The 13,588-nt window shown below is 34.7% G+C and overlaps 1 long non-coding RNA gene across 1 annotated transcript; it reads left to right on the top strand.

Annotated features, from left to right (window-relative positions):
- Nucleotides 1-11,445: 11,445 nt before the first annotated feature.
- Nucleotides 11,446-13,351, top strand: LOC127090999 (uncharacterized). Its single transcript, XR_007791843.1, has 3 exons — nucleotides 11,446-11,922; nucleotides 12,373-12,843; nucleotides 12,958-13,351. It is a non-coding gene; the product is annotated as an uncharacterized LOC127090999 (long non-coding RNA).
- Nucleotides 13,352-13,588: the final 237 nt, after the last annotated feature.

The following is a 13,588-nucleotide window of genomic DNA, read 5'->3' as shown; positions in this document are numbered from 1 at the left end:
CAATAGAATACCCTTTGTCCAGAACCTTAAGTCCTTCAACAATATTTTGGAACCTTGAGAATATTTTCTCAACAGTTTCCTCGTCTTCCATCTTGAATGCTTCATATTTTTGAATCAAGTCCAGAGCCTTGGTTTCTTTAACTTGTGTGTTCCCTTCATGCGTCATCCTTAGAGAATCAAATATAGATTTAGAACTATCTATGTTGGTGATCTTTTCATACTCAGTGTATGAAATAACATTTAGCAAGATGGTTTTTTCTTTGTGATGATTCTTATAATCTTTCTTCTGTTGATCTATCATCATACTTCTTTCAACTTTGTTGCCACTTGCATCTACTGGGTGTTTGTAGCCATCAACTACCATATCCCATAGACCAACAACATGACCTAGAAAGAAGATCTCAATCCTATCCTTCCAATAGTCAAATCTATCTCCATAAAAACACGAGGTTTGGCATTGTAATGATCTTTATCATTTGTTTGAACAACTGGTGGTGGAAGGGCAACCATTTTGTTTCACACTAGATCTTTATATGACACTGTTAAGTGTTTGATAAACTTATCAATACCAGAACCGGAGTTTTAATGCCAATTGAAGGTAGCAAGAAACAAAAGAAAGCGAGGGTTTGAATTGGGCTTCTAAAAATGAAATCTTTTTTAAAGCCAACTCAATCAAATAATAACACGAACAATAAAAATAACAAGGTTATTTTTATATTGGTTCGCTGTTAACGAAGCTACCTCTAGTCTACCCTACCAAGGTGATTTTGCCTTCTCAACAAGGACTTAATCCACTATAGTTGAAACTGATTACATACACCACAAAGACAAATCGTCTTTGTCTTCTTGAGTCTATCTGACTAAAACCTAGTCACTCAAGGAAACCGTTCAAACAAGTTTGAGATTTACAAGTATGTGTTTACAAGTTTTGCTTATAAGAAAACATATTAACCCAAGTTAAATACAATGAATTTCTTCACACAATAACGAGAAATAACCTTATGCGTGTTTACAAAGACTATACACAGAATAATATATACTTTAGCAAAAGTGTGTGCATAAGCGTAAGCGGAATGAGTATGAGCATGTGAAACTTCTTCCAATCTTCCAAGTCTGCTTTATATATGCAGTTAAAAGATTCGTGGAGGGTAGAATTAGAATAGAAAATTACAGTTGTCTCTTTGTATAACATTTTGCATATAGGAGACAAAATGGTACAATAGTACTACTGTCTTTAGCCCACAAAATTAGCATAGTGGAGGGAAGGATGATCTTGTATTGTGTACTATTTTTCTGACGCAAAACCTTTTGATATAATCTTTAGAGGCTTTTGATGAAATGATGATGAAGCATGCTTAGAAGGATCACGACACTAGTTGAGAGAATCTTCAGAACCTCGATCTTCAGAGTCTTGACACAGTTCCATAGAACTTGGTCTTCAGAGTCTTCAGATCTTGTTCTTCAGAATCTTCAGAACTTAAGCGCAGAATCTTCAAGGCTGACAATCCTTTAGAAGGCTCTTCAATCAGAGTCATAGTCAGACGCTTTAGCACAAACATTCATCATAACCGTTTCTAAGAGCTTTCTAGAACTTGACAATATCTTGTAAAGCACTTGTATCTCTTCAGAGTCAGAGTGTGTTGATTCAAGAATTTGATGACGTCATACATCAATGCTTCAGAGTTAGAACATGTTAGTAAAAGCTACACACTAGATAAAAACTATTAGTGTATAAAATTATTCTCTAAGAAATAATGTATTGTTATAATCAAAACTAAAGGCCAGATGCAAAACCAAATCTTGTTCTTACATTTGGGTGAAGAAATACTTGAGGGAGACATGACAAAATTGATGATAAGGTCAGTGACTCTTCAAGAGGCTTGGTTCCATGTACCATGGGTGAATTATCTTATTGGCAATAATTGTCATCTTCTTTTCTTACTTGCGATTTATCAATACCGTGATGAACACATTTATTCTTGGTGTTAGTCTATGTTTTTGGCTTGAGGAGGTCATGGTGATGTTTATGGAAAAAGAACTCACAAGAAAGAATATAGAATAGATAAATTTTGAGATGAAAGAAATAGTGAGAAAGCATACCTATTTATAGTGTGTGTTATGACGATTGTCCTGTATATTTCTGGAAAGTAATCAATGGAGACTATGCTGATTGAAAATTAAGGCAAAATCTTTACAAAACAGGAGTGCCAATTGATTGGCTAATGACTTCAATCAATTGGTGAATCAAATCTCTCAGGATTTTTTATGTTCATCATCAATGCTGAGATTATTTTTGCTTGGACGACAAGTTTAGCTTAGATTTGATCTAAGAATAAGCGGGCCAAGTTTCTCCTATCGATTGCCATAATGTTAATCGATTGGGCTTTCGTTGCTCAACCTCCTTGGTTCATCTTTGGTCCTTGTGTTGGATTTTAATTGCTTTTTTGCACCCCCCTTTTAATTTATTGCTCCTCCTTTTACAATAACACTTATAATCCCACATTACTACAAATTAGACCTTTCGCAACACCAATTTTACAATGGTCTTCTTGTTAACCATTATAATAGTTCTTTTTTGGGCGTTTTTTTGTATTTACGAAAGGACATTTCACAACGGTTATAGGTACCAACCATAGCGAAAGGTACATGGAGTGAAATGGTTAGAATCCCAACACCAATAATTTTTCATTTATCCTGACATAATGTGCTTGACCGTGTATATCACCATTGTTTTTATAACCAATTGCGTTGTAAGTTGTAATCATTTCATCACAGTTCGTATTATCAACCGTGGTAAAAATGTTACTTATTTATATATAAGCGAAATCATCTTTCTCTTCAATTCATTACGACAGACTCTCTCAAAACAAAACTATAACATCTCTTCCACTCGTCTATCTCAAAACCAAATCCTAATATCTTTGTTAATCATCTCTCTCATATTGAAACCCTAATTTTATCCAGCAAACTCGTCTTCTTCGATGGTTTCCTTTCTTTGTTCAAATTTCAAAAATGACTAATTTACAGGTTCGTCTTCACTATAGTTTATGTTCCAAAATCTGTTTATCTATTATTGTTTATGTTTCAATAGCTTGTTTTATCATGTTTGAACTTTCTGTTTGTTTCATTATGTAGGTAGGGATGCTTGTTTCAATAACGAGGACGAAGCTAAAGTAAGTGTTGAAAACTTGTGTGAAAGACCCAAAATGATATTCATTCAAAATAGGCACAAGTTTGCAGCTCTAACTTCAGCTTCATGCTTATTTTATTGTGGATGCCATTATGGGACATGTAAGTTTCTGAAAGATTTTATGAGTTGATATGTTTGTTGTATCATGTATGTTGTTTATGGTTTGTTGTTGATGAATGGTGTTGTTAATGTTTGTTTAAAGGAAGAGTTTATTACATATTATGTGGTTTAAGTTTTTTTTCCAATCCCTTACCGAATATATAACTTTTTATATTGCATTAGAAAATTATAATATGACAGATAAAATTATATTAGAAAACAAGTACACGTTCAATTCTTGACAAGTATTCTTTAGTTTTTTATCTGCATATTGTTCTTTAATCGTTATTATATTATTTAGTGATTGTAGATCTTCAACCACCCCTCTCTCCACCTCTAATTTTGTTTGCAAAGTAAATAACATTTTCAAAAATGAACTAGAGGTGAAAGAAGGGGCAGTTGAAGAACTAAGATCATTAAAAAAAGTTCTAACTGTTAAAGAGAAAAATGCAGTCTGACTGACTGAACGTGAACTTTGTTGCTACGTGAAGACTGACTGACTGAAAATGTCAAATAATGACACAGAGTCGCCACCAGATTTTATTTATTCCTATAAAAGAGGAAAGGGAAAATAGTCGATAAAACCCTTCTAAAAGAAAAAATAATAAAAGAAAAGGATTGGTCTCACAACCAAATATGGGTTCGGAAGTCGATTATGCAAGGGGAAGGTATTAACATTCCTCACATCCATGGTACTCCATGGGAACCATTTATGTTGTCTACATGTGTGGGTATTTATCTTAAAATTTATCTTATTATTAGGAAAAAAGGGGGAAAGAGTGAGATTGGTTTTTTATTATTGTTCTCACCAAGGATTGGGGACCTTGTGCCTACGTATCATCATCGGGAGATGAAGAATCAGAGCTCCGTAGTTTAGAGTAGAAGATGTTTGTGTGTTGGTTGATTTTACCTTGAAAAAAGGGTTTTTGGTGTGAGGCCCTAAGGCACAAAAATATGGTTTGATGAGTTAGTGTTTGTTTTATGTTTTTCGAAAAGAGATATTTTTTATTAGAATTGCACTAAAGACTATGGACAAAGGTGAATATTTCAAACAAACAAGCCAATCGTCTTGTGTCTAAAATAATCAGAGTAAGGGTAGGAACTCCATTCTTACTCATTCCCCACCATTTAAGGCTCGTGGCGCACAATTCTAATTGTATTTTTTTATTATGTTTTGAGTTCAATTGAGAAAATGTTGCTTGACATTGGATCAAGGGTTTATTTCTTATTGGTTTTTGATCGGTGATACACATAGATATTTACAAGTAAATAAATACGATAAATAAAGGATCTCATTGTAAGATAGCCCAAGAGAAATCCTTATGTGTGCAAAGTGACTTATGCTAACAAATGGATAATGAGCTTAAGAGCATGTCTCCCTAGGGTAGTGCCATGAGTGCCATTCTTACAATAAAAGATTGCAAGTTACAAATGAAAATCCAAGTTAGAGCATTGATTCAAGAATTAGGGCAAGGTCCAAATGCAAAGGTCCTATGAATCCTCTAAATCCAACAATGGGTCACAAATGAATGTATTTTTTTTCTTTTGATTTTATCATGTTTTTATTTTTTTGATGGTGCAATGAAAATAAATAAATGAGAAATGAAATAAGGATGCATGAAAATATATACAATGATGATGAATATGAACATAAAGTGCTTGAAGATAAATGACAATAAAGTAAATTGACAAGAAAAATAAATGACAAATGATAAATTAGGTCAACAAGATCAATGGTTAGTGATGAAAGTTAGTGGTTAGAAATCAAATTGCACGAGGTAACTACCTAGTATCTATCCACAAGTCAAAAGACTCAAAATATGGCGCATTGAGGGATAACCTATCATTGATGCAAAGTATTGAAGATGATTTATGATCATCTACCAATAGATTTGGATCAAAGAAGGTTATAACTACCTCAAGTCCATCTATCAATGATTTGAAGAATGGAAGATTGCATCACCCAAATAAATACAATTTAAAAGTCAAAAGGGTACAAGTTAAACATCTAAATCCAAGTGTTAATGGTTAATGATCAATGGATATAATGTAGCACAAATAGAATCAGAAAGTAAAACTCAAGTAATTGAAGGTCTCATCTACACATCAAGAGGTTCAAACATGATCAACTAAGGGCAACCTGTCAGCACCTCAAAGTGCCAAGAATGATTCATTGATCATTCATCAACATATTTGAAGTGTTGAAGATTTAATCAACCCTAGGAGCAATTACCAATGATCAATAGATTATCATCAACCAAAATCAAACACAAGGGCAAAAAGGTCCAATTAAAATGGTAAAAATAAATGGTAATAAATAAAAGATATTGATGAAGTGTATTTAATAAAATATTTGATCAAAAGAAGTAAACAAGAAAAATAAATTAAAATGGAAAGGGTGTTAATAAAATGAAGCAAATAAAAAGGAATAACATATAAAAGAAAAAAAGTGAGAAAATGGAACAAATTGGGCATCTGGATTCAAACCCTCCACCTTGGGGTTATAGGCCAAACCCCTTAGCACTGAGCCAAGTGTCCTTGGCTGGTAACTAGACACATGCATGAATATATATAAAATGCATCAATTGAAAATAATAAATGGACCAACCACAACCCTAGGATCTAACTACTTAAAATAAGTATGCATAATGGAAGGTCCTGATCATGGGGAACATCAAACACACACGTTGACCAACACATATCCAAGTTCAGAAGCCAATTCAACTTAATCAACCAATAGGAATGCTCCAAGCAAATTTTTAAATAAAAAATAAAAAATGAAACGCGGGAAGTAACAAACATGTCTTCTTCTTCAACCTTGGACAAGTGAAAATCATCAATATGAAACTCAAGGTTTTAAGTGGAATCAGGCATGGATTCCACTTCCCTTTTGGTCATCGTTGCCTCCTCTATACTCATGAGCCATTGATTGAATATGAGTATGGGGAATTTCAGACAAATATGAACGACAACTTAAACCTAAAATAAAAATTAAATAATGTTGGTGTAGTGATTGAAGCTCAAAACATGGGGTTAAGCTTCAGTGGATCATGAGGAACAAGATGGTAACTTGTTTGGAATGAAATGATGATGTTAACTACCTTTTCGAAAAAAGGTTCAGATGGTGGTTCCGACATATATGGGGAGCTCAGGTGAAGGTGTCTCAACCACTTCTATGGATTCAGTTAGCTTCAAGGAAGGTGTTGGGATGTTTTTGTTATGCTGAAAATAGCTCAAACACTACAACCGAATACTCTATTTTTAAGGGAAGTGAAGTTTGTTTTTGCAAAGTTTTGATGGTTGTCAAGCTTGGTCATTGAAGGGATAAGAGTGATCTATTTATAGGTAATTTGAGTGAGTGATTAAGGTGAGGCTTTAGGGTTGAAAACTCTGATTTTGTTGAAACCTGAAAATGTGCCAAAAACCAAACTTGTTGGCTAAGGGAGAGTGATGTGTCACCTGCAGTCCCCCTTCCACCACTTTGTTCTGCATACATGATGTTTTTGGTGAGACAAATGTGGTCCCTACACCTGTTGAAGCTTATTTAATTTGCATTCAAATATGGAAATTATGAGCTTTTGGGATTTCGATTTGGATGCACATGTGCTAACTTTCCACTCTTATTTGGGCCTTCATTTGGTGTCTCTAAATGTTGTTGTAACAATTTGGTTCAGATGGAAAGGAGTGGGCATGAATTTGGTGGTTTGATACATGAAGCAACATGGTTTGGCTGATCTAGCCTGCAACATGCAACATGGCAAGACACGATTTTTGCACCTGGGCCAATTAAAATTGGCTCGTGCATTTTGAACCAAAATAAGGCCAAATCATCTTTGCCATTTCCTTAATACAATGCAAAAAGAATTAGGTCAAAAGATATTATGATGTGAAAATGGCATTGGTACAAAGTGGTGGTCATGACATGCTTTTAGGCTTGACTAGGCAACTTGACCCAACTTATCCAATCCCAATTTTGATGTCCTTAAGTGTTGAATTAGGTTTTGGGTCTTGAAAAAAGTTGGAAAGGAGTCCATTTATGACATCTGGCTTAAAGTAGATCCCCAAAAGGTTAAAAAATGAAAAATTTATGGGGTTTGGACCAAATGGTAGGCCAAACTTACCAAAACTTGGCCAAACCAATATGGCCTAAGTTGCATCTTTTATGTTTCTTGAATTCCAAGGAACAATGATGATTTTTTGAAGACCAAATGAGAAAGTATTGATAGAAACCAAGCCTTGATGCTTTGTAAGATGATCACCGACCATGCTTATGGATGAACCTTTGTGATTCTTTTACAATTCAAAGTTCAAACCAAAAGTTTCACTTGTATTGCCAATTATGGATGAAGTGGATGGATGTTTGGTGGATGATGATTGAAATTTGTGAAAATTAGGGTTTTGGAAATCTGTAATAACTTTGGTTAAAGTTGACCAAAAAGTCAATTGTTGACCTAAGTCAAAGTTTTGGTCAAAAATGTTCTCTTGTATTCCTTGGATGAATGCTGAATAGAATGAACTTGAGTTGGATGTAAATGAACTAATGGATGATGAAGTGATCAAGTCAAACCTCCATGTGAAACTAGCTGAAATATACCCGAACACATCACACACTCGAACATACAACATAATCGCCATTGAACTTTATTTATTCCCGAAGGAAAGGGGAAACATCGATAAAACACAGGGGAAGAGAAACTGGGTAAGAAAGTCGGTTATGCAAGGGGAAGACATTAGCACCCTTAACATCTATGGTAATCCATGGGGACTGTTTTGATTATTCTTGCTCGAATGTGTGTGATATCTTAAGAATACTCGTGAAAGAATAAGGGAAAAATGAATGGAATAGATAAAGTGCCCGATGGGGATTGGAGTCCTCATGCATACGTATCCTTATAGTGTAATAAGGAATTCAGAGCTCCGTAGTTCATAGAACTAATGATGGGAGATGAAAAGAAGTTGTGATAAAGGTATGGTCTGAACCAAATAATAACATGATTTGAACTCCAACAAGGGAAGAAATCTAAACCCAAGAGTAAAACTAGTAGGAACCAACAAGTGAGGGGCCTAAGGCATGGTATCATTGTATTGGAATAACCGAAAACAAATGAATTAAGTGTTTGGTTTCACAACATAAACAACTATTGGTTCACAAGGTAACATAAGATAGAGCTCAAAGGGATACTGTATTTGGCTCAAAGATAGGGTATATCACATGAAGTGACTGAAGGTAGAACCTGAATGTATCATGGAGATGAATGGGAAAATATGGGAATAATTAGGATTATGCTCGCCAAGGATTCACATCCTCGTGCCTATGTATTCTCACTGTGCAATGAGAAAATCTGAGCATTCGTAGTTCGTGGAACCACGAAAACAAAGGAAAGATGAAGAAGTGTTTGTCTAAGCAACTAGGACTAACAAGACAAACAACTTCAAGGATATGATTGCAATGATGAACAATGTAACTTGTATCAATAGAATGGTAACATGGGAACCCATAAATGGCAAACTGACTTTGAATCCAAGAGTAAAAAATATACATACTAAGATGTGGAGGGACATAAGCATATTGTATTATCTTACCAAAAAGAGTGAATTAGGTGTCTGGCATTAAGGCAAAAATCTCTTGGTTCACAAGATGGACAAATGTCCTAAAAGGATGGGTATGGACCCACAAGAAGGTGTTGTTTGGATACAAGGAAAAGTATATCACTTGCTAGGGAACAAACAATTTGAGATCAAATAAGAAATGGTAGCTTGGATCCATGAAGGAATAAAACTCTAAACCGAAGAGTAAAAAAGGTACAGACTAAGATGTGGAGGAAACTAGGCATGCCCACTCTTGTCATAACCAGAAACAAAGGGAATTAAGTGTTTGGCATCAAGGCAAACATCTCTAGATTCAAAGGAAAGCATTGATTATGGAATATAAGGAAAAATGTATTTGAACTCAAAAAGATGGTATTGATTAATGAAGAAGAATAGGATTAATAAATAGGATAGTTCATGGAGAATTCGATTTCTCGTGCCTATGTATTCTTACAGTGCAATGAGAAAGTCAAAGCTTTCGTAGCTCAGCCCACTAGGGCTGACAACAAGATGATTGAGGCAAAAGAAATGATTTATTGATAATGGAATGCTAAGAGTGCTTGAGAGTTGTCTGATAAGAATCACACTAAATTCTATGAATGAGGGTGAATGCTTTGAATAGCCAGGGCCTACGCCTTGTACACAAAGTCACTATAGACAAGGGTATGAGAAACTCTGTCTTATCATTCCTCATTACTTAAGGCTCGTGGCGTATGGTTTTTATCATATCTGACAAGTTGTTGGATAAGAATCCTCATTGTTGCTCCTTGAGTTGATGTTGCTCTATATTAAAGAGACTTGGCATTTTGTTTGATTCACATTGTATTAAAATCTATGAATAAGGGTGAATACTTTGAATAGCTAGGGTCTACGCCCCGTACACAAAGTCACTCTAGACAAGGGTCGGAGAAACTCCATCTCACCATTCCTTATTACTTAAGTCTCGTAACATACAATTTGAATCGTAGTTACCAAGTGTTAACCTTTGATGTATCTTGTATAATCCCCTGCTTGGTATGACTGAGATGCCTTGTATGAAAGACTGGACTTGAAGCTTCAAGATCCACAACATTAGAAATAGTCCTATCAAATGATCAAGGGACTTTTGATTACTTTAATGGAGTGTGGGATTATACATGATCAAAGGATTTAGTTAATCAAAATTGCTTTTGATCAACTTGAATCAGAGGGTTTGAATTAGCTTGAAAATGACTTATTAATCTAATCTAAAGGTTAAAGTATTCACAAACTATTCCTAGGGGAGCATGTCATATTAATCAAAAACTTGATTGAAATGATCTAATATTCTAAGTCAAAGATTATTCCTAAAGGAGCATGCATTTATATGGCATGAACAACAAAATAAACTCCTAAGGGCGAAATGGTCATTTCACAAGGATATTGATATTGCATTAATCTCTACTCATGAAAATACTAATTAAAATCAATTATATCTAACTATCCTAGTATTCTAACATTCTAGAAAATTATCTAATTATCTAATTAATTTCTAATTTTCTAAATCTAATTAACTAATCAAATTATATATTTCTAACATCTAAAATTCTATTTAATTATTTAATAATTAAGAATTAAATCCAAATTACACTAATCTAATCTAATTCTAATATTTGCATTAAGAGTGAATTAATTATCTAAAATATGTAACCAAAAAAAAACCAAGCAAGTATAAACTAGAGGGTCCATTAAGCAAAAACACAGTGTGCACACTATGGCCTCATGCGCCTGGGCCAAGTCAATCCCATTTTTATGTACACATAATTAGGGAGGGGGTGTGCTAGTAGGCACACACAATATTCAACGCATTGTTATAAAGCCCAAACAATAGGCCCATTCTGGAATCTGCACGTGGGCACATGGAAGCGGATGAGGCCAAACAAGTGATATACCCATCAATAAATAACTCAATGCACACGTGGATTTACATAAAAGAATATGCATTAACGGGTCCACCTTTGCTATTCCTACATCATTTCTTACACCAAATACTTACACCGTATACACTGTTTACCGTATTTATACGGTGAACAGTGTATTTTAAAATAAAATAATATTTTTATAAACTGTATTTTTGAACAGTATATGAATAGTACGTGAACAGTATATGAATAGTACACGTGAACAGTGTCTATGAACAGTGATTTAAAATAGTGTAAAAAATTGGTTAATTAAATGTAAAAAATTGGTTAATGAAGTGACGAAGTTGTTTAATGAACGTCCAGAAATAATTTTGAATAGCAATCAAAATTGGTTAATACAAATTATAAAGTTGGTTAAAAATATTATGAAATTGGTTAATAAATATTTACATAATAAAAAATAATATTAAAAAATAATATTTTTTATATATATTTTTTTAAATAATATATTATTATAATATTCTATTGTTCACCGTACGGATTAACAATAAAATATGGGTGTAGGTGTAGAATTAAGTGTATGAATAACATTTTTTCTAACTGGTCTATGCAATTAAGGCGTGTGCATTAATCAACGCATTAAATGCGCAATGTTCATAAGGAGTAGCAGTTGGCACGCTTATTATTGCCTTTAAACCAGTCAACAAAAATAAAAAGGAACATAAAAGATAATCAATGCACGTGGGAAGAGAGAGAAAGATAGGTTTAAACGGATTGAAACGTGGAACACACATTCCTCTCTCACCTCCAATCAACTCAGTTATCCCACCGTTACCTCCCCGCCGTGCCGGTGGTCGCCTCCGGCGGCAGAGGCACTCTTAAACACCAGTCAAGAACCACATCTAAACCATCTCTACACCCTGAGTCTGAAAACACAAGTGGAGTCTCCTAATTCTCCCTGACTTCCTCAAATCGAAAAGAAAGAGCTAAAAACCCTAACTGATAAAATGTGAAATTAAATCCTCACCACCCGGAATCAATTCCACCTAGGTGAGGGCTTAGATTCCCAACGCCGAACCCTACATTCTTATAACAAGAATGAATCAAAAAGAGTCGTAAATTGGATACTCACCGGCAACGAAGACGCAGTGGCACCGGAGTCAGGTAAATCTCTTCTCCCTATTTTTTGCTCTTCTGCAACCTTTCGTTCTTCTTCTTCAATCTTCTACCTTCTGTTCTTCTTCTTTGATTCTGTTCATTGTATTGAGTGTGAACCGTGATACGAAAGAGAGGCTGGGAGAGTAATGATCGGTCTCAGGTCGTGCGTGTTGAAGCTTGCGTGTTGAAGCTTCAAGGCGCAGCTTTAATGGCCTCATAAATGGAGCTCTGAGTGAGGGTTAAAGAGAGAAGAATTGCAGGAAAAATGAGAGTGAGAGAGAAACGATTGGGTGCCAAAAAAAATCGATACTTTGAATCGATGCTTGGAAATGATATATAGTGAAGGTTGCAACTGATTCAGTCAAACTGTTAACTCACTGAGTGGACAATTCCTTTTCCTGTTGAATGTGTTAGTTGGTTAAGTTGGTTAACTAATGTTATGACCGACAACCGTAGGTGAAGCTAAATGAATCAACATGGAGTTTCTTGCACAAAAGGAGACCTGCTGAACTGGTAATACATTGCTTTGACTACAACTTTTGTTAGCTTGGTATGGGGCTGATTTTGTTTGTTGCGTGGTACACTATTATCCTTCATTTTGGCAATATCATCTTGATATTGAAGCTTGTAATCACAAGACGACTCAAAGTGAAAAGGTTCAGCATTCATTACATTGCAATCATCAGATGCAAATCATGTTTCTGAATCTTGTTTTGAGGAAGAACCTACTAAGTATGTTTCCTGATAAAAAAATTGAACGTGCATTTGGAAGCTGCTGTCACATGGATTTTTAAAATTACTTTTGCCATCAAGAAGAAAACTCTGGGGCTCCCAAAGCATTCATTTTTTCTGGCACATTTCCAGGAGGTAAAGCCTCAGAAGATTCATAATAGGAAAAGAGAGAAGCATGAGCTCCTTTCCAGCAAGGTGAGTCTGGATTTGGCAGAAGATGTTGAAATTCAAGTCTTTCTTTATTTTTATAATCCACAATATCTTCTGAATCATTCATGTCTGAAACCATTGCATTGTTTGATGAGATAGGTTTGCTGCTATATTCACACGGAGATTTAAACCAAAGAAAGAAGCAACCTTCTTTATATCATGGATTTTTGTGTGTCCAAAGCCTCCATCTAGAACAAAATGCCAAGGCTTAAATCTGTACCTGACCCTTTTATTGTTTATCTTGCTGACCCATGTGTTTGTCACATACGTCAATATATGAAAAGTGACGGTCCCCTGAACCTACAGCTAATTTCAAAGGGAGCTCATGATGAGTCTCTAGAGACAATGAAGGAGATTGCAAAACTGATGTATATGAAATTAGTTTGTCAATAACTTGTGTATGGTTTGTAATTTTGCTTCAAATGGAATGAATATGGTTGTAATTTTGTAAATGGTTTATGATTTGAATGTGAATTGTTTTGGTTTAATGTAATTGAAAGGTTGTGATGTTTGAATGAAAATATGAATCGGAGGAAGTGTGTATGTAGTTATGAATATGGTACTTGGATGCTTGAATATGTATGACATTGATTTATGGAATGAATTGAAATATTTGAATGTGAATTTTGTAGGTTCTTGCATTTGGCATGGATATTTGAGAATCAAGGCGTAAAGGTCAAAAAGGCTTAAGGGCTTTAGGGAAGAAGGGTTGACTTTGGTCAACTTGTTG

The sequence above is a fragment of the Lathyrus oleraceus genome, chromosome 6 (genome assembly GCF_024323335.1).
Source record: "Lathyrus oleraceus cultivar Zhongwan6 chromosome 6, CAAS_Psat_ZW6_1.0, whole genome shotgun sequence".
In the NCBI taxonomy this organism is placed as follows: Eukaryota; Viridiplantae; Streptophyta; class Magnoliopsida; order Fabales; family Fabaceae; genus Lathyrus; species Lathyrus oleraceus.
This window is presented reverse-complemented; position numbering and strand designations above follow the sequence as displayed.